Source organism: Zea mays, chromosome 9, assembly GCF_902167145.1.
Source record: "Zea mays cultivar B73 chromosome 9, Zm-B73-REFERENCE-NAM-5.0, whole genome shotgun sequence".
NCBI classification, from domain to species: Eukaryota; Viridiplantae; Streptophyta; class Magnoliopsida; order Poales; family Poaceae; genus Zea; species Zea mays.
Window position 1 is genome coordinate 108,230,078 of NC_050104.1, and position 25,548 is coordinate 108,255,625.

Genomic DNA, 25,548 nt, shown 5'->3' on the forward strand with positions numbered 1-25,548 from the left:
AACTACTTGGGGCTTACTCGAAGGCCGAAGATACTGCACTGTCAGCGGCCTTCGGAGGCCGAAAAAAGAAAAGACTGAACCGAGTGTTTGACGCAATCGGGTTCGTCTACCCTGACTATCGATATCCCATCCGAGGGCAAAAAAGAAAAAGCACAACCTCTGCAAAAGAAGAAGCCGCAGCTGCTCCTAGTGAACCAGCACCGGAAAGAAAAAAGATAAAGATCCTCACACATCGGCCACGCTATATTGAACCAGCTTCGGTGCCTGAGTTCACCGGAGAGACCTCTTCAGCCACCGAAGCTGCAAAGCCAACCAAGCCAACCTTGCTGCCAGAAGTCGCAGATATGGCCGAAGCGCCAACAAGAATAGAATTGGAAGAACCAAAGATTTTGTTACCAGAAACCAAAAAGATGGCTGAAGCGCCATCGACAGAAAAAATGGAAGAAGTAAAAGGACCAGTTGAGGGATCAAAAACATCAGAAGTTTTAAGTCCTTCAGCAAATGTTGAGACAATAAAAAATCAAAAGGTGCCTGCGGTGACTCCGAAAAGAAAGAGAATGGTCAATGTGCTAGATGTTCTGGAAACAATTAAATCCTCAAGCACACCTCCAAAGAAGACTGTTGAAACATCCGAAGCAGAAACTGGAGTCTTCGATGCTGAAGCTCCAAAGCAACAGGCTGAGACTGAAGCTGGGCCTTCAAAGCCCACGAAGGAAGAAAAAATATCAGAGCCAATTCCTATTGAAGAAATCAGTGCTGTTGCCCCCGAAGCATCCCCCACAGTCCCTGACTATATTCTTCGACATGCTTCGGGGAAAAAACTGTCTGAAAAGGAAAAACAAGAGGCCCAGTTTTACGCCCAAAACTAAAATATCCTAAGGGGGCGTTGATATTCAACGGCAGTGGAGAAGAAGACTTCTTGTATTGTCTCCCTGACAGCAAGGAGATTTCTGTCTGTCGGGAGATTAGCAAGAGCTTCGGATTCCCAACACTAGAAGACGGGCTCTCAGTGCTATCGAAAAACGAGCTGGCCGACAGCTTGCCGTATAATAGCTTAAAGGTACAAAAAATGAGGCCTTTGTGTTTTTTCTTGAAACCAAAATCTTTCATTTGCTCAAACTTGTTGACACATTCATTTTTGTTTGCAGGGCCTTATACTTAGCAATGCCCTCAGGGCCCAAAAAGATGCCGAAGATGAAGGGTGTGTTATGGCCCTGAACAACCTTCGTTCCGAAGTTATTGAACTACGGAACGAAGGTCTCAAAAAAGATAAGATATTGTATTCCTTGATAAATAAAATAAAAGAAGACGAAGCTACTTTTAGAGGTCAAGCCGAAGCTCAGAAGCATGAAATTGAAGATCTTCGAAAACAACTAGCCAGAGCTAAAGAGGAATGCACACTTGAAGAAACGAGGCGAGAACTTAGCGACCAATGGGCTAATCATTTAGAAGAAACTGTTAAAGAGCTTCGTTCGTCCAAGAAAAAATGCTATGACAAGTCTATGGAGTGTGTTAAGAAAATAAAAGCTAGCTTCGCCAGCGTTGGCGCATTCTCGAGCGAAGAAAATTTTAAAAGAGGCAACCCCGAAGATCCCATCGAATGGATTAATCACGAGGCAGAGGCCTTTGAAGAAATTTTAAATAGCCGCGGAGACATCTGCGCTTTCTCAGGTGCCAGAGGGATTGCCACCATTTTGGAGGGAAAAGGCTGCGAACATGTAAAGATTTTATCGCAATCCGAAGCCACCTTGTCCGTTGAAGATGTAAAAGATCCTTCAGCCGAAGCTAGCATGGTTGGGGGAAAATTTTTCACCGATATCTGGGACAATGGTGGTAGAGAAATGGCCCGAGAAATCATCCAGAAAAGCGAAAAAGGGATCCACGAAGCTAGAAAAGTAGCCGAGGCTGCTGAGAAAAACATAGAGCCCGAAGGGCAAATAGGTATTAACTAATGGTTTTTATTGTGTTGTAACTTTTGATTATAAACTTCGCTCGCAAGCTGTAATAGTAATGTAGTCGTATCCTGTCCTCCCTCAGATCCTACTGAAGCGTCTCCGGGCCCTCAGCCTAAAGATGACGATGAAATTAAAAAGATGGCTGAAGCTATCATGGATCAAGCTGTCGATCGACTCCTGAACGAAGCTGCAGAAGTAGTACTTAGGGAAGACTAGGTGCTATTGTAAAAACATTTGAAATGTGATATGTGTAATATCTTGTAACCCTGAATGTAACATACTTGTTTTTTATGGTTTAATTCTTTACGATGCATGAAATTTTAAACACATACCGTTTTTGAGTCTTCGACCAAAAAACACCTTCCCTTCTTTTCATGCTTCGTGAAGAAGGATTGTCATTTATCATAACAATATCCAAAGTGTTCTGATGAAAAATATCCAAGCTTCGTGAAAATATCTTCCGAAGCTATACTCTGAAGATCAATATTGTTTCTCCTTGTGACTTAGCATGATTTGCCCTTTTTCAAAGCATTTTCCCGAAGATCGATATTAGGCCCCCTTCTTGTGCCATATGCAGCATGATGTATGATGCTTATGTTATGCAAAATGATGTGATGATGTTATGCTATGAGAGATGGTATTCATTCCGAAGGACACGCACATCCGTGCGATGAAATACATAATCCTTTTTTGAATCAGCGTTGATTTTTCGCTGTAAGCCTCCCTTAGGAGCTTCTTCGCCTTTTACTTCAGCGGAATCAGCGTTGACTTTTCGCTGTAAGCTCTGCATTCCCTTAGGAACGTCTTTGGAGCTTCTTCGCCTTTTACTTTCGGCGGAATCAGCGTTGACTTTTCGCTGTAAGCTCTGCATTCCCTTAGGAACGTCTTTGGAGCAGAAAACTTACACTGCGCTCCCTTTGGAGCGGCTTTTTGTGACTTCGGCAAACTTACTCTGCGTTCCTTAGAACGACTTTTTGTTGCTTCGAAGAATTTTTGATAATTCGAAGGTCCTCTTTGTTATCGCAAATCTTTAAGCTTCAACAACTTAAGCCTGTGGAGAAAATATATTTTCCTTGTGGCAAACAACGAAACTATTACATGAAATCTAAACAATGTCCTTTATTATAAAGAAAATAAAACTGAATGAAAAAGACCTCTATCAAGGTAGGATATTTGTCAATAGATGTGCTTTGACTCTGGCACAGTGCTGTTGACTGTGCGAGCTTCGGATTGTTCTCTGAAGTCCCTTTGGTGTGGAGCATATTGGCTCCCTTCTGGCTGTTGGCCTTGTTGCATCGGTGGTAGAGGCGGAGGCTGTTGCCAGGAAGCTTGAGGTTGGCTCGCCGAAGCAACAGAAACTGCAGGGTGGTTGCCTACATATTCTGGGATGTAAGGCGAATGATACGAAGCAGTGTGCATGACCTGCTTCGGCTGAGCCTGTTGTGCTGCCGCTTCGGCTATTTCCTTTTACTTCTGAATGGTAACATGGCACATCCTGGTGGTATGACCTTTGTTCTCACCACAGAACAAGCAAAAAATTCTTCTCGGTTGATCGCCAAATCTTCCGCCGAAGCCCCTGGCGCCTCTGCCTCTCGGAGCTAGTGGTCGGAAGGAGCCTTGCTGTTGCCCCGAAGCCTGTGAGGAGCACTGTGGCCTTTGCTGTTGGCTCCCCCTATCATCATTTTGGGTAGAGTTATGAATTGATCTAACGTGCCTCGGGTAGAACCTCCCTCCGAAGCCCCTGGTCATTTCAGAAAACCTGAAAGCCTCCTCCCTTCTTTGGCGAAAATCATTATCGGCCCGAATATACTCGTCCATCTTCTGGAGCAGCTTCTCCAGAGTTTGAGGAGGCTTCCTAGCGAAGTATTGAGCTGAAGGTCCTGGCCGAAGCCCCTTGATCATAGCCTCAATGACAATTTCGTTGGGCACTGTTGGTGCCTGTGCCCTCAAACGCAAGAACCTCCGGACGTACGCCTGAAGGTACTCTTCGTGATCCTGGGTGCACTGGAATAGAGCTTGAGCAGTGACCGGCTTCGTCTGAAACCCTTGGAAGCTGGTTAACAACAAGTCCTTCAGCTTTTGCCATGAAGTGATCGTTCCTAGTCGAAGGGAGGAGTACCAGGTTTGAGCAACACTCCTGACAGCCATAACAAAAGATTTGGCCATGACTGCAGCATTGCCACCATACGAAGATACTGTTGCTTCGTAGCTCATCAAAAACTGCTTCGGGTCTGAGTGGCCATCAAATATGGGAAGCTGAGGCGGCTTGTAGGACGGAGGCCAAGGTGTAGCCTGCAGCTCAGCGGACAGAGGAGAAGCATCATCAAAAACAAAATTCCCATGACGGAAACTGTCATACCAGTCATCTTCATTGAGGAAACCCTCCTGATGAAGGTCTTGGTGCTGAGGCCTTCGGTGTTGCTCATCCTGAGTAAGATGACGAACTTCCTTAGAGGCTTCGTCTATCTGCCTTTGCAGTTCGGCTAGCCTGGCCATCTTTTCCTTCTTCCTCTACACCTGTTGATGAAGCATCTCCATGTCTCTGATTTCTTGGTCTATCTCATCCTCTGGCGGTGTTGGGCTAACAGCCTTCCTTTTCTGGCTTCGGGCCTCCCGAAGAGAGACAGTCTCCTGATTGTGGTCCAGCGGTTGAAGAGCTGCAGTGCCAGTTGCTGAAGCTTTCTTCGGCGCCATAGCGAAGGTTTATGATCGCCGAAGGTGTTCAAAAACTCAAAGAGTGGAAGTGAGTTCACCGGAGGTGGGCGCCAATGTTGGGGACTTGTTCTCAAATACTATGAATTAAGAACAAGGCAACACAAGATGTTAAATGTCAATACCCTTCGTCCTTCGAAGCATTATTTCCCTTAGGACATAATGATCTTCAGACGAAGGTCATTAAAGACATACCTTCATCATCGTAGTATATGTTAAATAAAAGAAGAAGCATATAAAATATAGAATATGAAGTAAAATGTAAACAATTATATGTTGTTATCGATTCATTTCTGTATTATTATTATTGAAGAATAAAAACGACATCAAGTTACAGATGTACCTTCAGTTTGGAAGGGAGTAAAAGTACAAGCGTGACGCAAAAAGCAAATGCCAAGTCCACGTGAACAGTACGGGGGTACTGTTCACCTATTTATAGACACGGGACACAGCCCATGCAAAATTACATTCATGCCCTTTACATTTGGTAATAATTCTATAGTATTCCACCGAGGTCTAACTAGCCTTTTCATCTTTAAGTCGGTTTCATTTTCTGCTAGCACGCCGAAGCTTTCCCGCTCATATCTTCGGCGCTGTATCAACCTTCGTATTAGGCTTCTCCTACTGTAATTCCGACTCGGGTCCGAAGGTACCTGTTCACACATTATGCTCCAGAAATACTGTTAAATCCTGTTTTTGAGGACCTTCGTAAGTCGAAGGCCCCCAACAGAAACACCATGCAACAGCATGAATGCAACAACCAAAGTGCCTCTAGGGCTCATTCCACTAGGTTTACGCTAATATAAAACAAAATAATTCTCCATTTTTAGGGAAAAGAGAAAGGAAAGCAAAGAACTGAGAGAGTAACACCTGAATTTGGTGGATATTAGAAAAGAAATTTTATACCCCCAAATTCAGGGTGTTACAGATCATTATGTTAATGGGAACATGGAGAACCACCCGGGAAAACAGTGCTACCACAAGGGTTTATGGACGCCCTTGGCTGATTAATTAGGAAAGCTAGTGGAGGACTACCTTACCCGAAAGGGGCAAGGGCAGTAGGGGAGTGGTCAGTGTAGGGAGGTCCTTGGGTTGATTTTGCTGCGATGGCGGTCAAACAAGAACCCTGCACTGGAGCTTCCTATAAACTGTAGCGGGTAGTCTGAAGCTAGTGGAACTTTGTAAAGGCCTCGTAGTGGTACCCTGCCTCGCTTCCTTGGTAGAGGTGTATGGAGTCTGATCAACTCCGTGGCAAATGGGTAACACGACTTGTGGGTAAAGATGCGCAACCTCTGCAGAGTGTAAAACTGGTATACTAGCCGTGCTCACGGTCATGAGCGGCTCGGACACTCACATGATTAATTTATGGAACTAAATTCAATTTGTCATATGCATTGCATCGCAGGTGATGTTGTTACTTTTGTTCAACTATTTAATTGGGTTGGTATTTACTTATACTTAGTAACTGCTAATAAAATTTTGACCAACTTTAAAAGCAATGCTCAGCTCTAACCATCTCCTTTGGTAAGCCTTACACTTCACGTGAGCTCCCACCTTTGGCGAGTTCATGCACATTATTCCCCACAACTTGTTGAGCGATGAACGTATGTGAGCTCACTCTTGCTGTCTCACACCCCCCCCACAGGTCACGAACAGGTACCACAGGATGAGGCGCTTGGAGGATGCTATGACGAGTTCGTGAGAGGTCTAGGTCGTCGTCTCCCAGTCAACTTTGGGTTGCTGGACCGTTGTCTCCTTATAATGTAATTATTTATTTATTTTGTACAGAACTCCTGTTATGTAGTAAAGATGTGACATTCGATCCAGTGCCATGATTCATCATATGTGTGAGACTTGGTCCTAGCACACCTGGTGATTATGTTCGCGCCCGGGCTTTGGACCCCTGAAACCTGGGTGTGACAGAAGTGGTATCAGAGGAATGTTGACTGTAGGACGAAACCTAGATAGAACTGGACAACCATTCTTTACTTACCCTTGCTACTCTGATTCTTTTCTAAACTTTTCTTAATCTTTTTTCATCTATTTCCGCTTTACTCTGATTATTCTTACCTTTTCATTCTAAAGACAAATGTGGATTTCACACTTTGAAATCCTGTGCCTAAAGTGACTTTAGGAATAGGAGACCTACTCTTAGGAACAAAAACAAAACTATTTTTATAGGTATTTGTATGCTTGAATGTTTGTTCTTATGATACTTGTTTGATTTGGATCTTTGATTGAGTGTGATTAGTTGTGGAGTAATGTCCACAATCACATCTGCATATACATATAGAAAAAAAAACGGTTATAAAAATATCTAAATGAACTAGGTTATCCCTCATCAAAGAATCTAGCCTAGCAAAATCCATCTTATCTTGAAAAAGTCTATCCTACACTCATAGATCCATCTTATCCTAAAAAAATAGATTCTCATCTTATCTTATAAAGATTTATCTTATCCTAATAGATCTAACTGACCTCAAAAGATTCTATCTCATCCTTATGGATTCATCTTGCCCTAATAAGCATATTTATCCCACATTAGTATAACCACCGTGATCTAATCTAGTTATTTCCAACCTAATCTAGATTCTATCTAATCTAAAGTGGACTACTTAAACAGATTAGTGATACTGGTAGAAGAGATTAGACCCTACTAGCCAGGTGTTAACTTAACTTAACACATTAGACCAACTCGACCAAGAGCAAAAGAGTTAACCCAATCAATAGATTCATGAAGAATTGTATAATCATTCCCCACCTAGCATTAAACCAACTTTTAACCTACATCATGTAGTTTATCTCACCTATATTTATCTTAACCATATTCCCCCAACTTCGATGATATACACTGACCTCGAATCAATGAGACCAGGATCGAAGAAGGAAAAGGTCAACCTTGTCAAGGAAGGATAGTGAAGTCAAACTTGATCTTCAAATGCATTACCACTCAACACGAAATTCTTCCTCACCATAAACTTTCTTACCCCTGGCTATTCTTGCCCTAACCTATCCATCTCATATATCCTACATAATAAGTAGCTGGATACCTATGCTCTCTTAATCACCCACTATTGACTATAAAAAATGAGACTATAGATTTTTGAACCAATTATAGATTAAAAGCTGAATTACAAATCAATCCTTCTGTGTCCCTTTTCTTACAAATCTCGAGGACGAGATTTCTGTTAAGGGGGGTAGGATTTGTAATGCCCAAAATGTGTATAAAAAAATAAAAATAAAAATAAAAATAAAAATAAAAAAATGAGGTAATGAAATAGTAAATTCAGATATCTCAAATTACATATGAGTGTGGAAATTTGAGAACTCCATTGTGGAAACCAAGAAATATTTTAGAAAAGAAGTAATAGAAAAGATTCCTATTCAACTAAATAATTATGCATATCATCAAATGATGCATCATAAGCCTTTATTTACATGAATAATAAATTTGGAAGTAACCTTTACTTCCTATTTCACAAGCAAAATACTATTTTTCTACAAAGAAGGAAAACAATATGAGTGGGTATTTTGTATTTGCAACACAGACTAAATAAATATTTGATATATAAAATAAAATAGACCATGTATAACATGTTGGAGTTTTTGTTTGACACTTAAATATACTTTAAGTTTAAACTATATGTGAATTTAATTCAAAATTTCAATTGGAATCTAATGTGAAATTAGAAAAGGAAATAAAAAAAAAGAGAGAAAACAGAAAACCTAGTGCCGGGCCAAATTACCTTTAGCCGGCCCAACACGGCCACTAACCAGCCCACCAGCGCGCTCGGCCCTGCTCACTGTGGCGCGGGGCCCACAAGTCGGCGGCTCCATCCAGTATCTACGCGCGCGCCAGCCGTTTTCTCCTCTGCGTTGCATGCTTGGGCCACTGCAGACGGGTCCCACTTGCCTGGTCTTCTTCTCCGATTGAAACGAACACCGAAGCTCGCGGATCGAGCCGCGATTTCGGCGGGTCGTTGGAACCTCCGATTCTCATGCTACCCCTCGCCCCATGTGCATATAAGCCTACCGCCCCCATTGGCCCTCCAGAACCAAAGCCATGCAGGGAGAAAGGGATCTGCCAGCCACCATTTCTGAGGTGAGAACGAAGAAAGAGAGAGAGAAAAGAACCGAGTTGTGCACGGTGGTCTGGGCGACCGCGGGGAGGAGTCTTCCGGGCTCTGGACGCGCGTGGCGGCTGCGGCGCTCCCCGTACCGTAGGCGGCGTCCTTTGTGGCATCAAGTTGGGGCATCGGGACTCGCCTCGAAGGAGCGCCGTCGCGAGTCGGCACGACCGTGGGTGTCCCCGTTGCTTCAATAGCCAGTAAGCACCCTTATTACTTCCATCTTGTCCTCTGCTATACTTAGGGCTAGCTAGATTTGGCGCGTGGATCATCTGAGCTCTGGAAATTCCTTGTTGACGTTATTCGTCACCGTGTATCCGCACTGCGCCGCGGCTGCCGTTAGGCATAAACATCAAGAGCCGGACCTCGTGGTGGATCATCGGGTGTCGGTGTGAGGTAGAAGATGGAGATGCGCCGTCTAATCTGGGCTCGAATGGCGAGCTCGGGACAGCTCGCTGCCTCGTCCATGGCGCTCGGCCGTGGCGGATTAGCGGAGGAAAGAATTAGAAGAGAGAGAGAGCTGAGGGGAAGAAGAAGGCGTCTTGACTGTTGATCTGTCCCTGTACGGTGGATACTAGGCGACTATAGCAACTAGATCGGATTGGCGCACAACCGTTGATGCCAAATCATACGCACAGGATTGGAGTTCGGTCATTTAAAAATCTAATCCGTAGATCCAAAATCCAACGGTTGGGATCGTTTCAACGCGTAATGATTCGTGATCTAATCCGGGCCCTCGATTATGATCCAACGACCATGATTCGCCAATACCCCTTTGCCGAGTCACTTTGCTAAAGAGTCCCTGAAATTTATCTAAACCAACCCGCCGTCCTAGGGGAGGTGTAGATTGTGTCTAGGTTCATTTTGCGGCTGAAACCCTACCTTCTCTGGTATTTGATGAGCTGTCCAGGAATTAGAAAAAAAAATCCAGAAAAGTAAATAGGAAGTGAATTTTCAATGTAACAATAAATACTAGGACTTGTTTAATTCATATAAAATTCATATTAAGTCCAAATGAGTTCATTCTAGTTCCTATAATTTTATAATACTATTGTTTATCAAATTGTGTCACTGTTTTGACATGAAAGTCACGTTAAAAAATTTATATCATATTTAATCTTGTACGAAACACATAAAAGATTTAGAAATTCATAACTTAAAATCTATGACTCCAATTTGATCCTCTCCAGTTGCGTTAGTCTCGTATAAATATTTACTATACAATAAAAACATCTATTATACCATGTATTATATCTGTATTTAACTGATGTTGGTTAGTTTGGTTAAACTGCTTATAAACTACTGAAATATGACCTATGGTTAATTTATAACTTAGGTTAAAGTTGAATTAATTACTATTTTAAGTTATTTTCTCTTGATTTATAAAATAAACATAAGACCTAGTTTTAATTACTTAATCACGTGGGTCTTCCGTAAACTATACCTCTTAACCGTAACTTCGATCTTAGTAATTCTCGAACCCGCGATCTCGTAGCTTCGCGTAGATCATTATTATTCAGTTTGTACTTATGTTTGGTGTGATGTTAATCTATACCATGTATGTTTGTATTGCTATGACTAGCGCGAGGTTTCGAGGATCTGAAGAATTACCCTGGTAACTGGAATCTCAAGTGCCAGGCAAGTTGTGCCCTTGATCACCTCTTTTACCCATTCATGTTCTTATTATTCATAATGATCTGCATAGGTTAATTTTGATGGGACCCAATAGGATACCCTAGATTTGACTATCTTTATACCTTGTTTCCCCACTGGTTTTACTACTAAAGTTTTGGGTAGTTCATGCTATTGCTTTATGTGGATTTGGGTATAGAGATATTCATCACTCATTGTTATACTTTTTATTATCTGTTCTATTATTTAATGTTCATGTTAAGATCATTATGTTAATGGGAACATGGAGAACCACCCGGGAAAACAGTGCTACCACAAGGGTTTATGGACGCCCTTGGCTGATTAATTAGGAAAGCTAGTGGAGGACTACCTTACCCGAAAGGGGCAAGGGCAGTAGGGGAGTGGTCAGTGTAGGGAGGTCCTTGGGTTGATTTTGCTGCGATGGCGGTCAGACAAGAACCCTGCACTGGAGCTTCCTATAAACTGTAGCGGGTAGTCTGAAGCTAGTGGAACTTTGTAAAGGCCTCGTAGTGGTACCCTGCCTCGCTTCCTTGGTAGAGGTGTATGGAGTCTGATCAACTCCGTGGCAAATGGGTAACACGACTTGTGGGTAAAGATGCGCAACCTCTGCAGAGTGTAAAACTGGTATACTAGCCGTGCTCACGGTCATGAGCGGCTCGGACACTCACATGATTAATTTATGGAACTAAATTCAATTTGTCATATGCATTGCATCGCAGGTGATGTTGTTACTTTTGTTCAACTATTTAATTGGGTTGGTATTTACTTATACTTAGTAACTGCTAATAAAATTTTGACCAACTTTAAAAGCAATGCTCAGCTCTAACCATCTCCTTTGGTAAGCCTTACACTTCACGTGAGCTCCCACCTTTGGCGAGTTCATGCACATTATTCCCCACAACTTGTTGAGCGATGAACGTATGTGAGCTCACTCTTGCTGTCTCACACCCCCCCACAGGTCAAGAACAGGTACCACAGGATGAGGCGCATGGAGGATGCTATGACGAGTTCGTGAGAGGTCTAGGTTGTCGTCTCTCAGTCAACTTTGGGTTGCTGGACCGTTGTCTCCTTATAATGTAATTATTTATTTAATTTGTACAGAACTCCTGTTATGTAGTAAAGATGTGACATTCGATCCAGTGCCATGATTCATCATATGTGTGAGACTTGGTCCTAGCACACCTGGTGATTATGTTCGCGCCCGGGCTTTGGACCCCTGAAACCCGAGTGTGACATGCTATTGTCTAGTGCCTCCACAGCTTGTCTCTTAGTCATAGAAGCCTCATCCCAGATAATGAGAGATGCTTTCCGTAGCAACTCTGCGGTTCCACTCTGCTTCGTGAAGCTACATACAACGCCATCATCAATAGTAAGAGGTATCTTGAAGCGTGAATGGGCAGTTCTTCCTCCAGGCATTATGGAAGCCGCAACGCCAGATGTAGTTGTTGCCACCGCAATCTTGTTCTGGCTGCGTAGCGTCGCAAGCAACACTCTGTATAGATAAGTCTTTCCAGTGCCACTAGGTCCATCCACAAAGAACAATCCACCCTGATCAGTGTCAACAGCAGACATAATCTTATCATAGGCGGCTCTCTGTTCCTCGTTAAGAGTCTCTTTGAGAGCCACATCTGCCACTGTCGGTTCGATACTTTCCTCCTCGTAAACCTCCCTAGCAGTACCTATAGCATCGTCATACGTGTCAATGATAGGAGGAAGTGGGAATGTCTTTATGTCCTTTCCCATTGACTGCAGCATGTTCCTAATGTCAATCAATACCATCTGCTCAACGTGAGTTTTGCTCTCACTCCTACGTTGATAGTCCTCTGACATAGCATCTAGGTGTTTCCGCCAGAGTACCACCACATCGCTTGGCTCACAGTACACCAGTATTGTGGCAAAAAGTCGTCGCAGCGCCGATGGCATCTGGAAAAGAGCACGTTCAGTGAGACACTCATCCAGTGTGTTGTCCGACTCAAGCAGTCCCCTTCTCTCTGCTGCCTCACGAAAAGTCGGTAGCGTGACACCATCTACTGTCCTTAGATCCACATAGGAGATGGCGCCAGCCACGTGGTTTAGGAGAACACGGAGATAGTAGCGCTCCCCCTCGGCTGGATGAGCAGAGACTATTCTACCGACTTGTCCACCCGTATCTCGTTTCCTCCGTTGCCATACTTTGCCCTTACCACTCTGCCAAGTGAACCACTCAGGGAAGTCACAATATAGGATGCCCGGAGCCTCTTCATGTAGCCTATTTGCCTCAAAATATGTTGTGAGCATTGACCTATCAGCACCTGGACGGTTTACAACTCGCTGGACCATTTGCCGATCATGAAACGCCACCATGTGCATGTTTGGAAGATGGAGCTGCAGCTGCATCACAGGTGGAGAGTTCTGACTAAGCTCAAAGCCGTATATCCTCCATAAGGCTTCTGGCGGGGTCACCCACCTTGCATCTCTGTACTGCTTGATCTCATCTACATCATCATCTGTCTTGCTCGCATCTCTCATAACAACAGACACACGATCATGGCCTTTGTATATGTACTTGAACAAATATTTAATAGCCTTGATGCTCCCACACGCCTCAACATTGATGTGACAGTTGAAGAGGCGAAGGAGGTAAGGATTGTAAGGGACAACTCATCTATTGTCCAACTCGCACCCTCGAACCTTTTCCTTACGCCCATCGTCACGACGTCTGTAAACAGGATATGAATCCTTCCCTTGCAAAGTTGCGTCACTGAAAGGCCGAGGGTAATGATTCTTGCATGATGCACGACCCTTAGTGCATGGACAGTTAGGGTTTAGCGACCCGCATGGACCATGCATCATATGCTTGATAACCATCTTTCGTAGTTCATGGTACTTTTTGTTTGGGATCTCGGCTGAGATCAAAAGGTCATACTGCTCAGGGCATGTTAGCTTGTACTTCCTCTGCATGATTAGTAAAAAATGGGCATGGGGCAAACCCCTCTTTTGAAACTCGATGACATAGACGTAAGCACGAACCTTACCGAGAATATCTTGTTTAGTCAGCCTATACTTTAACTCTTGTAGCTTCGCATGAAAGACACGCACTACAAGATCCGAACGATCTTGTGGTGTCTTCCCAGGGAGAAGCTCCCTCCTTATCTCATCCCAGTTAGGGTTACATGTCATGGTAAGAAAGATGTCTAGTTTCCCAAACTTCCGCACCAGAGCCATAGCATCCATATACCGATGTCTCATGTCACGAGGACCGCCAATAAACGACGACGACAGCACAATTCGCTTCCCAACCTTTTCTGCTCTTATATCGCCATCTAACATAGTATCCACCAAACCCTGGTATAGGTCTGCCCGTAACCGATCCTGGTTCTTACGAATGAAATCTAAACGGGAGCTCTCAATCTTGATGTATGTGTCAACTGCGAACTGCTGGAAAAGACGTTTACCATGAAGTATTGGATTGAATACCCCTGGACGAATCTGGAATTTGTAGCAGTAATAGTCACGTACGAACACACATAGATGATTAGGAGATTCTGCATACGCAAGGATTGATTATTTAGTGATGTCGAAAGGATACTTTAACAATGTGTTACGTAAGAAATTACAAAGAAATAACTAACCTGCATCTTCATCGTTTGCATTACTTGCCCTATGCGTCGCACGGTATGCATCCACTTCGCCCATGGATACACCAACCTTTGGTATATTTGCATGCCATCCAAGTTCACCTCTAGGAAATAACAGTGGATACGATAGTGCATCGTAGCATCCATGGTATGAGCGGATACCATGGCTTGACCTATCCTTCCCATGTAGCATAACATTCTTGCTGAACTGGCCTCGCCGTTCGCTCCCCTCGATCTAGACAGCAGCGACCTCTGAAGTGATAGGTGTGTTATATGTCTTCTGGTTCAACGATTGATCAAGGTTCAATGTGATACGATAGTCATCAAGGTTCTCAACATGACCCATGCTTCTAAGATGTTCAGAGTATGGATTTTCACGGAGTATGGAAACTATTTGTTTAATAACATCTTTGTCTTTCTGTTGATGTTCTTCGCGGCACATACGGTACCGATGCTCGAGATTGGGATCATCATCGTAAAAGTAAAGTTCAAGGTGTTTATGCTCCGCCCCACCTTCCCTACCGAATGACTTGATATTGTGATACATCATGCCTTGTGCCCGGAACGTGTATATACCAGAATCCCTCACATTAGTTGTCATACTATCAAGGCAACAGTACAACGAAGTGAAAGAGAAATGGCCATTAAAAAACCTGATGTTATCACGAAAGTGCCTAGCATCAGAGTCTACACTATCCCACAACCTCCAGAGTTGTGGAGGGGTCTCCAGTGGGGCTAGCTCAACCTTCCCACCACGACAGCAAAATCCAGGTGGCTCATACTCAAACTTCTTCGCATTGCAATAACCGTAGTTGGGAACAGACTTCAGCATATGTGTTTCTTCAGGCACGTTACTGTACACCTTGTTGTACGTGTCAGGCAAATCAGTGTCAATAGATTCTTCTTGAGTACCATCAATCTTGATGTCCTCGTCGGTCTCATCATCTAATATTTTTTTAGAAAACAACGATTAAGACATGTGTATCTATATAAACCATGGTAGCAACATGTAAATCCATGTACGTACATTGCCCAGCGAATAGGTATCCATCGTTATCATCATCATCCTCTTCGAATATGACACCCTCATCATCGTCACCTATTCGTGAAAATATGAGGTTTGACTTCTAGGGTGGGGAAATATGTAATGTGAACAAAATTTTTAACAATTACCATCGGAAATGACCTTTGGCTTCGTATGTGTATGCTGCACTCTTTGTTCAGCCATGCCTTCACTCACATTTGTTGCCAAGGTAGCACCTTGGCATGGATTTGTACATTGTACTGATGGAAACGCACGTTTAGTAAGAATACATGCTATCGTCGCCGTGCAAGATTGATTTAAAATTGGTTAGAAATTACCATTGTTGTGGATCTCTGTAGTCATATGGGGTTGTGTCCAATCGTCCCCTTCCACGGCGTCACTGATTGTATCCTCAGTCACTGTAGCCACGTTCCTTGAAATGGCGGCTTCAAATTGTTGGTTTCGACTACCTAAGATAGCTGGTCTTGCCCCAGATAGCACATGATGTTTACGACTTAGTGGCTCAGTAGACATAGTGAGTGAACCAACATCCTCGGTCTGTATTGAAGTTGGCAGGAAAGGTGTCCCGACAAATTCAGGGATAACCCAATCGCAAGTGGTAACTGAGGATCCATACGGTTGTGTTGCATCTGTTCTATGACGTCCAACCTCAGGGGTATATGTTGGGTCCTCCATGGCGATGGACTCCTGATTCAAAGTGTCAGATTGCAGTGCTCTACGTTTTCTGCCGTACTCTGTCTTTGCATCTTTCCGTTTTGGTGTCTTATTATACAACCTAAGGTGTTCACGCCTAGACTCCCTCTCGATGGGAGTTAAGTTTTTGTACCGCTCACTAAAGTAGGCGACCCTTTTCATAGTATGATTAGGTGTGTTATCAACACTTTCATGCACACAACCTGGAATAAATGCATGTCTACGTTCAATGTTTTGAAACCCGTTGTTTTTTGCATATGTAGTCAAGTGAACAGTCATGTACCTGTTGTCAAAAGGTCATTACTTGCGACAATGTTGTTTACCTGGAATGTCTCATTTCTATGCAACCAATCGCTATCATCATCTAGATCCACGTTTACTTGTTCGTCTCCACCTACATTAAACATTTTAGCATAAGTAAAGAGATACATAATAGGTGGTGCTAAAGTGACAAAAAATGTGATTGTTATATACCTGCAATGCCTTGTGTTGACAAAATTTTGAAATCAATGATGCTACAGTCATCTGGAAAGCTATCTGCGAAACATGGTGAAAATAAAAATAGGATTAATAGGTACTCACTCATTCATAAGAGGATCTGTTCAAATGTTGGTAAAATGATCATATACCTAAACCGAGATGCACATCCCCACGTATTTTAAAGTTAACCACCTCACATGACTTGTCCATATTAATGTCTTATTTATATATCATCCATTTACAAAAGGCTACACGACAACTTTGTATAGTACGAACATGTAGGTATAGCATTTAGAATTAGAAATTTAACTTTCATCACCTATGGATGATTGTGTTTTTATCGGTAGTCCTTTATTCCTTTGGCGCGCTTCACGACGCTTCCTATTTTTCTCATTCTTTTGTTCAACAGTCATCGTGGCATATCTTTCCCTATCCCTTTGCCTCTTACGTTCCCTAGCATCGACAATTGGTCCAAGCGAATTCGATTCATTTTGATTACCTACAATGTAACTTTGTGGATTAGTGTCTGTACCTACTACATTTCGACACGCATGTACTAAGCTTTACCTGTAATGATGGTGTTTGAGATGTTCGTGAATGGTGTGCGATCAGCATTGTATCCCATCTGATCCATAACAAGAACAGTGCCCTACAAAACATGAACACATAAATAAACAATAATAAAAGAGGGTAGACAATCAGTAGTCCTTTATATGTGCTCATCCAGTTAACTAGATTGACCATCAAGAGAGGTGTGATTGAGAAGACAATAGATGTTGTCAAACCAATTAGGACTGTGTGTGAGACATATACATTATCAAACAACAATTGTGAACTGAACTATAAAGCAACATAGTTTCAATGATTATGATATTGTTATCTCTAGCTAACACCCACCGAAGGCATTTAAAGCACCACATCACACCATAACAAAGCAAAGTTCGCTAGTTAGTTTATAGTTTTGTGTTTTATAGTTTTGAAGTCCTAGTGTTGAATAAGTTGTTACTGTTACCACTGATTAAGTGCTACTGATATCAGTGAAGAAAATATAAACCATAAACATAACAGTGCATTTTAGGTTTACCTGGTAAATGAAAAGAAGCCTTATGGAAAGTGTTAACAGTCCCTTTTCAGAAAGAAAACCTGTGGAGAGCAGAACAAAAACATTCAAATCAGTATACAACTTATTTAATTAAATGGTAGTGCACAATGATTACTGTTTAGACCGTCTACATAGTGTTTAGACAGAATAAAGATAGTTCAGACAACATGACAAAGCCATAATATATACTTATTCATAAAAATACATGTTATCTAAGTTCTCGGTAAAGCAATAAGAAAAGGAATAGTCTGCTTTCATTGTAATGGATTTTTCTTGCACCTAACAATAGCAAATGAATGTCACGCTGTATTTGACAGAGCAGCTAATTATTGGACAACCACCATACATATGATTGGAAATTAAAAGCTTTTGAAAGAACTCAGATTGAAATCATCACCAAATTAATAGATAGCCAAAGGCAGATACTTAGATAACCGAGTTGTGATGAAATCTCTAAATCTAAAACTCTCTAACATGTAAAAGTATCTGACAAAATCATAAACATAATAGTGCATTATAGATTTACCTAGTAAATAAAAAGGAGCCTTATGGAAAGTGTTAACAGTCCTTTGTCAGGAACAAAACCTGTGGAGAGCAGAATAAAATAAATCAGTACATCTATCAGTTGTATGCACCCAAGTAATATAGTAGATCGAGAGAGTTTAATCATAAATTTTGGTTAAATCAGTACTGCTATCAAAATAGAATGGAATAACATTAGTGGCCAGGAAAAGCACAAATAACAACACTTAACCGAAGGCAGAACCAAAAAATCAGTACATCTATCAGTTGTATACATTTAAATTTTGACAGTCTGTGAAATACTCAAATAACTCTCCTGTAATGAAATATCTGAATCTAAAACTCTCTGACAAAATTTCTGATCCGATCAGTTGCGGGATATTGATAGACTGCGTGCCCATAATTCATGCCTGAAAACTGGAAGTTGCCGAGATAAAGTTTACAGTTTAGGCTCAATCTACAAGGATAAGTTCTGGCAAATGTGTATGACTATTATATTCCTTGTTCCACAATTCCATTAGCTTGATAAATGAAAGGGAATTAGGCTTACACCTATTTCCTAATTAATTTTGGTGGTTGAATTGCCCAACACAAATAATTGGACTAACTAGTTTGCTCTAGTGTATAAGATTATACAGGTGCCAAAGGTTCACACTTAGCCAATAAAAAGACCAAGTATTGGGTTCAACAAAAAAGCAAAGGGACAACCGAAGGCACCTCTGGTCTGGCGCACCGGACTGTCCGGTGTGCCACCGGACAGTATCCGGTGCACCAGAGGACTCCAACTCGAACTCGCCACCTTCGGGAAAATCCAGAGGCGCTCCGCTATAATTCACCGGACTGTCCGGTGTACACCGGACTGTCCGGTGTACACCGGACAGTGTCCGGTGCTCCAAGGAACGGCGCCTCAGGAACTCGCCAGCTTCGGGAATTCCCAACGGCTAGTCCGCTATAATTCACCGGACATGTCCGGTGTACACCGGACTGTCCGGTGTGACAACGAAGCAACGGATACTTCGGCGCCAACGGCTACCTGCAGCGCATTGAATGCGCGCCAGCGCGCGCAGAAGTCAGGCACGCCCATTCTGGCGCACCGGACACTCTACAGTACATGTCCGGTGCGCCATCGGACATCCAGGCGGGCCCAGAAGTCAGAGCTCTAACGGTCGGAACCCAACGGCTTTGGTGACGTGGCTGGCGCACCGGACATGTCCGGTGTGCACCGGACTGTCCGGTGCACCATACGACAGTCAGCCCCACCAAACGGCTAGTTTGGTGGTTGGGGCTATAAATACCCCCAACCACCCACCATTCATTGCATCCAAGTTTTCACACTTCCAACCACTTACAAGAGCTAGGCATTCAATTCTAGACACACTCAAGAGATCAAATCCTCTCCCAAATTCCACACAAAGCTTTAGTGACTAGTGAGAGAGATTTGCTTGTGTTCTTTCGAGCTCTTGCGCTTTGATTGCTTTCTTCTTTCTTGATTCCTTATTGCGATTAAACTCACTTGTAATTGAGGCAAGAGACACCAATCTTGTGGTGGTCCTTGTAGGAACTTTGTGTTCCAAGTGATTGAGAAGAGAAAGCTCACTCGGTCCGTGGGACCGTTTGAGAGAGGGAAGGGTTGAAAGAGACCCGGCCTTTGTGGCCTCCTCAACGGGGAGTAGGTTTGGAAGAACCGAACCTCGGTAAAACAAATCTACGTGTCACACCTCTTATTTGCTTGCGATTTGTTTTGCACCCTCTCTCGCGGACTCGATTATATTTCTAACGCTAACCCGGCTTGTAGTTGTGATTATTTTTGAGAATTTCAGTTTCGCCCTATTCACCTCCCCCTCTAGGCGACTATCAATTGGTATCAGAGCCCGGTGCTTCATTAGAGCCTAACCGCTCGAAGCGATGTCGGGAGAACTCGCCAAGAGGGAGATGGAGACCGGTGACAAGCCCGCTACAAGCCACAGGTCGACTTCATCGGAAGAGTCCCGCAACAAGAGGAAGGAGAAGAAAAGCTCCTCCAATAAAGGGAAGGGGAAGGAGAAGAAATCCTCTTCCCACAAGTCGGATCGGAGAGGCGACAAACACAAGAGGATGAGGAAAGTGGTCTACTACGAGACCGACTCTTCATCACCATCGACCTCCGACTCCGATGCTCCGTCCGTTACTTCTAAGCGCCAAGAGCGCAAGAAGTATAGTAAGATTCCTCTACGCTATCCCCATGTTTCAAAACATACTCCTTTACTCTTCGTTCCATTAGGCAAACCACCGGTTTTTGACGATGAAGATTATAATATGTGGAGTGACAAAATGAGGCATCATCTAACCTCACTCCACACTAGTATATGGAATGTTGTTGAGTTTTGTGTACAGGTACCATCCGTAGGAAATGAAGACTACGACTCGGACGAGGTGGCCCAAATTCACCACTTTAACTCCCAAGCCACTACTATACTCCTCGCCTCTCTAAGTCGAGAGGAGTATAATAAGGTGCAAGGGTTAAAAAGTGCGAAGGAAATTTGGGACGTACTCAAGACCGCGCACGAAGGAGACGAGGTGACAAAGATCACCAAGCGGGAAACGATCGAGGGGGAGCTCGGTCGCTTCATGCTTCACCAAGGGGAGGATCCACAAGCTATGTACAACCGCTTGAAGACCTTGGTGAACCAAGTGCGCAACCTCGGGAGCGAAAAAATGGGATGACCATGAGATGGTCAAGGTTATTCTTAGATCCCTCGTATTTCTTAACCCTACACAAGTTCAATTAATTCGAGGTGATCCTAGATATAAGCTAATGTCTCCCGAGGAAGTTATAGGAAAATTTGTGAGCTTTGAGCTAATGATCAAAGGCTCAAAGAAAATCATCGAGCAAGGCACCTCCTCCACACCCGAAGCACAACTGGTCGCATTCAAGGCGACAGAGGAAAAGAAGGAAGAGTCTACATCGAGTAGACAACCCATCGACGCCTCCAAGCTCGACAACGAGGAGATGGCGCTCATCATCAAGAGCTTCCATCAAATCCTCAAACAAAGGAGGGGGAAGGACTACAAACCCCGCTCCAAGAAAGTGTGCTACAAATGTGGTAAGCCCGGTCATTTTATTGCAAAATGTCCAATATCTAGTGACAGTGACAGGGGCGATGACAAGAAGGGGAGAAGAAAGGAGAAGAAGAGATACTACAAGAAGAAGGGCGGCGATGCCCATATTTGTCGGGAGTGGGACTCCGACGAAAGCTCTAGCGACTCCTCCGACGACGAGGACGCCGCCAACATCGCCGTCACCAAAGGCCTTCTCTTCCCCAACGTCGGCCACAAGTGCCTCATGGCAAAGGACAGCAAAAAGAAGAAGGTTAAATCTAAATCCTCCACTAGATATGAGTCTTCTAGTGATGAAAATGCTAGTGATGAGGAAGATAACTTACGCACTCTTTTTGCCAACCTCAACATGCAACAAAAAGAGAAACTTAATGAATTGGTTAGTGCTATTCATGAGAAGGATGATCTCTTGGACACCCAAGAGGACTTCCTTATTAAAGAAAATAAGAAGCATGTTAAAGTCAAAAATGCTTACGCTCTAGAAGTAGAAAAATGTGAAAAACTTTCTAGTGAGCTAAGCTCTTGCCATGAAACTATTGACAACCTTAGAAATGAAAATGCTAAATTGTTAGCTAAGATTGATTCTCATGTTTGTAATGGTTCAACTTCCAATCCTAGAGATGATAATGTTGATTTACTTGCTAGGATTGATGAGTTGAATGTTTCTATTTCTAGCCTTAGGATTGAAAATGAGAAATTGCTTGCTAAGGATAAAGATTTTGATGTTTGCAATGTTACTATTTCTAACCTTAGAAGTGAAAATGACATATTACATGCTAAGGTTATAGAATTAAAATCTTGCAAACCCTCTACATCTATCGTTGAGCATGTATCTATTTGTACTAGATGTAGAGATATTGATGTTAATGCTATTCATGATCACATGTCTTTAATTAAACAACAAAATGATCATATAGCAAAATTAGATGCTAAAATTGCTGAGCATAACTTAGAAAATGAAAAATTTAAATTTGCTCGTAGTATGCTTTATAATGGGAGACGCCCTGGCATCAAGGATGGCATTGGCTTCCAAAGGGGAGACAATGTCAAACTTAATGCCCCTCCTAAAAGATTGTCTAATTTTGTTAAGGGCAAGGCTCCCACGCCTCAGGATAACGAGGGTTACATTTTGTACCCTGCCGGTTATCCCGAGAGCAAGATTAGGAGAATTCACTCTAGGAAGTCTCACTCTGGCCCAAATCATGCTTTTATGTATAAGGGTGAGACATCTAGTTCTAGGCAACCAACCCGTGCTAAGTTGCCTAAGAAGAGAACTCCTAATGCATCAAATGATCATGACATTTCATTCAAAACTTTTGATGCATCATATGTTTTAACTAACAAATCCGGCAAGATAGTTGCCAAGTTTGTTGGGGGCAAACACAAGGGCTCCAAGACTTGTGTTTGGGTACCCAAAGTTCTTGTTTCTAATGCCAAAGGACCCAAAACCGTTTGGGTACCTAAAGTCAAGAACTAAACTTGTTTTGTAGGTTTATGCATCCGGGGGCTCAAGTTGGATACTCGACAGCGGGTGCACAAACCACATGACAGGGGAGAAAAAGATGTTCTCCTCATATGAGAAAAACCAAGATCCCCAACGAGCGATCACATTCGGGGATGGAAACCAAGGTCTGGTCAAAGGATTGGGTAAAATTGCTATATCTCATTACCATTCTATTTCCAATGTTTTTCTTGTAGATTCATTAGATTACAATTTGCTTTATGTATCTCAATTATGCAAAATGGGTTACAACTGTCTTTTCACTGATGTAGGTGTCACTGTCTTTAGAAGAAGTGATGATTCAATAGCATTTAAGGGAGTGTTGGAGGGTCAGCTATACTTGGTAGATTTTGATAGAGCTGAACTCGACACTTGCTTAATTGCTAAGACTAACATGGGTTGGCTCTGGCACCGCCGACTAGCCCATGTTGGGATGAAGAATCTTCATAGGCTTCTAAAGGGAGAACACATTTTAGGACTAACCAATGTTCATTTTGAGAAAGACAGGGTTTGTAGCGCATGTCAAGCAGGAAAGCAAGTTGGTGCCCATCATCCACACAAGAACATCATGACGACCGACAGGCCGCTTGAGCTACTCCACATGGATCTATTCGACCCAATTGCTTACATAAGCATTGGCGGGAGTAAGTATTGTCTTGTAATAGTGGATGATTATTCTCGCTTCACTTGGGTATTCTTTTTACAGGAAAAATCTCAAACCCAAGAGACCTTAAAGGGATTCTTGAGAAGGGCTCAAAATGAGTTCGGCTTAAGGATCAAGAAAATTAGAAGCGACAATGGGACGGAGTTCAAGAACTCTCAAATTGAAGGCTTCCTTGAGGAGGAGGGCATCAAGCATGAGTTCTCCTCTCCCTACACGCCACAACAAAATGGTGTAGTGGAAAGGAAGAATAGAACTCTATTGGACATGGCAAGAACCATGCTTGATGAATACAAGACTTCGGATCGGTTTTGGGCCGAGGCGGTCAACACCGCTTGCTATGCCATCAACCGGTTATATCTTCACCGAATCCTCAAGAAGACATCATATGAACTCCTAACCGGTAAAAAGCCCAATATTTCATATTTTAGAGTCTTTGGTAGCAAAAGCTTTATTCTTGTTAAAAGAGGTAGAAAATCTAAATTTGCTCCTAAGACTGTAGAAGGCTTTTTACTAGGATATGATTCAAACACAAGGGCATATAGAGTCTTTAACAAGTCCTCCGGACAAGTTGAAGTTTCTTGTGATGTTGTGTTTGATGAGACTAACAGCTCTCAAGTAGAGCAAGTTGATCTTGATGAGACAGGTATTGAAGAGGCTCCGTGCATCGCACTAAGGAACATGTCCATTGGGGATGTGTGTCCTAAGGAATCCGAAGAGCCTCCAAATGCACAAGATCAACCATCCTCCTCCACGCAAGCATCTCCACCAACTCAAAATGAGGATGAAGCTCAAGTTGATGAAGTAGAAGATCAAACAAATGAGCCACCTCAAGATGACGGCAATGATCAAGGGGGAGATGCAAACGATCGAGACAAGGAGGATGAAGAACCAAGGCCGCCACACCCAAGAGTCCACCAAGCAATCCAACGAGATCACCCCGTCGACACCATCCTAGGCGACATTCATAAGGGGGTAACCACTAGATCTCGTGTTGCACATTTTTGTGAGCATTACTCTTTTGTCTCCTCTATTGAGCCACACAGGGTAGAGGAAGAACTTCAAGATTCGGATTGGGTGGTGGCAGGGCAAGAGGAACTCAACAACTTCACTAGGAATGAGGTATGGCATTTAGTTCCATGTCCTAATCAAAATGTTGTAGGAACCAAATGGGTCTTCCGCAACAAGCAAGATGAGCATGGTGTGGTGACAAGGAACAAAGCTCGACTTGTGGCCAAAGGATACTCCCAAGTCGAAGGTTTGGATTTCAGTGAAACCTATGCACCCATAGCTAGGCTTGAGTCAATTCGTATACTATTGGCCTATGCTACTTACCATGGCTTTAAGCTTTACCAAATGGACGTGAAAAGCGCCTTCCTCAATGGACCAATCAAGGAAGAGGTCTATGTTGAGCAACCTCCCGGCTTTGAAGATAGTGAGTACCCCAACCATGTGTATAAACTCTCTAAGGCGCTTTATGGGCTCAAGCAAGCCCCAAGAGCATGGTATGAATGCCTTAGGGATTTCCTTATCACTAATGGCTTCAAAGTTGGAAAGGCCGATCCTACTTTATTCACTAAAACTCTTGAAAATGACTTGTTTATATGCCAAATTTATGTTGATGACATTATATTTGGATCTACTAACGAGTCTACGTGTGAAGAATTTAGTAGGATCATGACACAAAAGTTCGAGATGTCTATGATGGGGGAGTTGAAGTATTTCTTAGGATTTCAAGTGAAGCAACTCCAAGAGGGAACCTTCCTAAGCCAAACGAAGTATACTCAAGATATTCTAAGCAAGTTTGGAATGAAGGATGCCAAACCCATCAAGACACCCATGGGAACCAATGGGCATCTCGACCTCGACGAGGGAGGTAAATCCGTCGATCAAAAGGTATACCGGTCGATGATAGGTTCTTTGCTGTATTTATGTGCATCTCGACCGGATATTATGCTTTCCGTATGCATGTGTGCAAGATTCCAAGCCGACCCTAAGGAAGCTCACCTTACGGCCGTAAAACGAATCTTGAGATATTTGGTTTATACTCCTAAGTTTGGGCTTTGGTATCCTAGGGGATCCACTTTTGATTTGATTGGTTATTCGGATGCCGATTGGGCGGGGTGTAAAATCAATAGAAAGAGCACATCGGAGACTTGCCAGTTCTTGGGAAGATCCTTGGTGTCTTGGGCTTCAAAGAAGCAAAATTCGGTAGCTCTTTCTACCACCGAAGATGAGTATATTGCCGCAGGCCATTGTTGCGCGCAATTACTTTGGATGAGGCAAACCCTGCGGGACTACGGTTACAAATTAACCAAAGTTCCTTTGCTATGTGATAATGAGAGTGCAATCAAAATGGCGGATAATCCCGTCGAACATAGCCA

General features: G+C 43.0%; 1 long non-coding RNA gene and 1 pseudogene across 1 annotated transcript; both read right to left on the reverse strand.

Annotated features, from left to right (window-relative positions):
* The window catches only part of LOC103640152 (lysosomal Pro-X carboxypeptidase-like), an 82,331-nt pseudogene that overhangs the window by 49,398 nt on the left and 7,385 nt on the right, over positions 1–25,548 (reverse strand).
* LOC103638815 (uncharacterized) lies at positions 16,846–17,956 on the reverse strand. The gene is made up of 3 exons (XR_002265347.1): positions 17,911–17,956; positions 17,367–17,425; positions 16,846–16,931 (listed from the first exon to the last, which is right to left on the reverse strand). It is a non-coding gene; the product is annotated as an uncharacterized lncRNA (long non-coding RNA).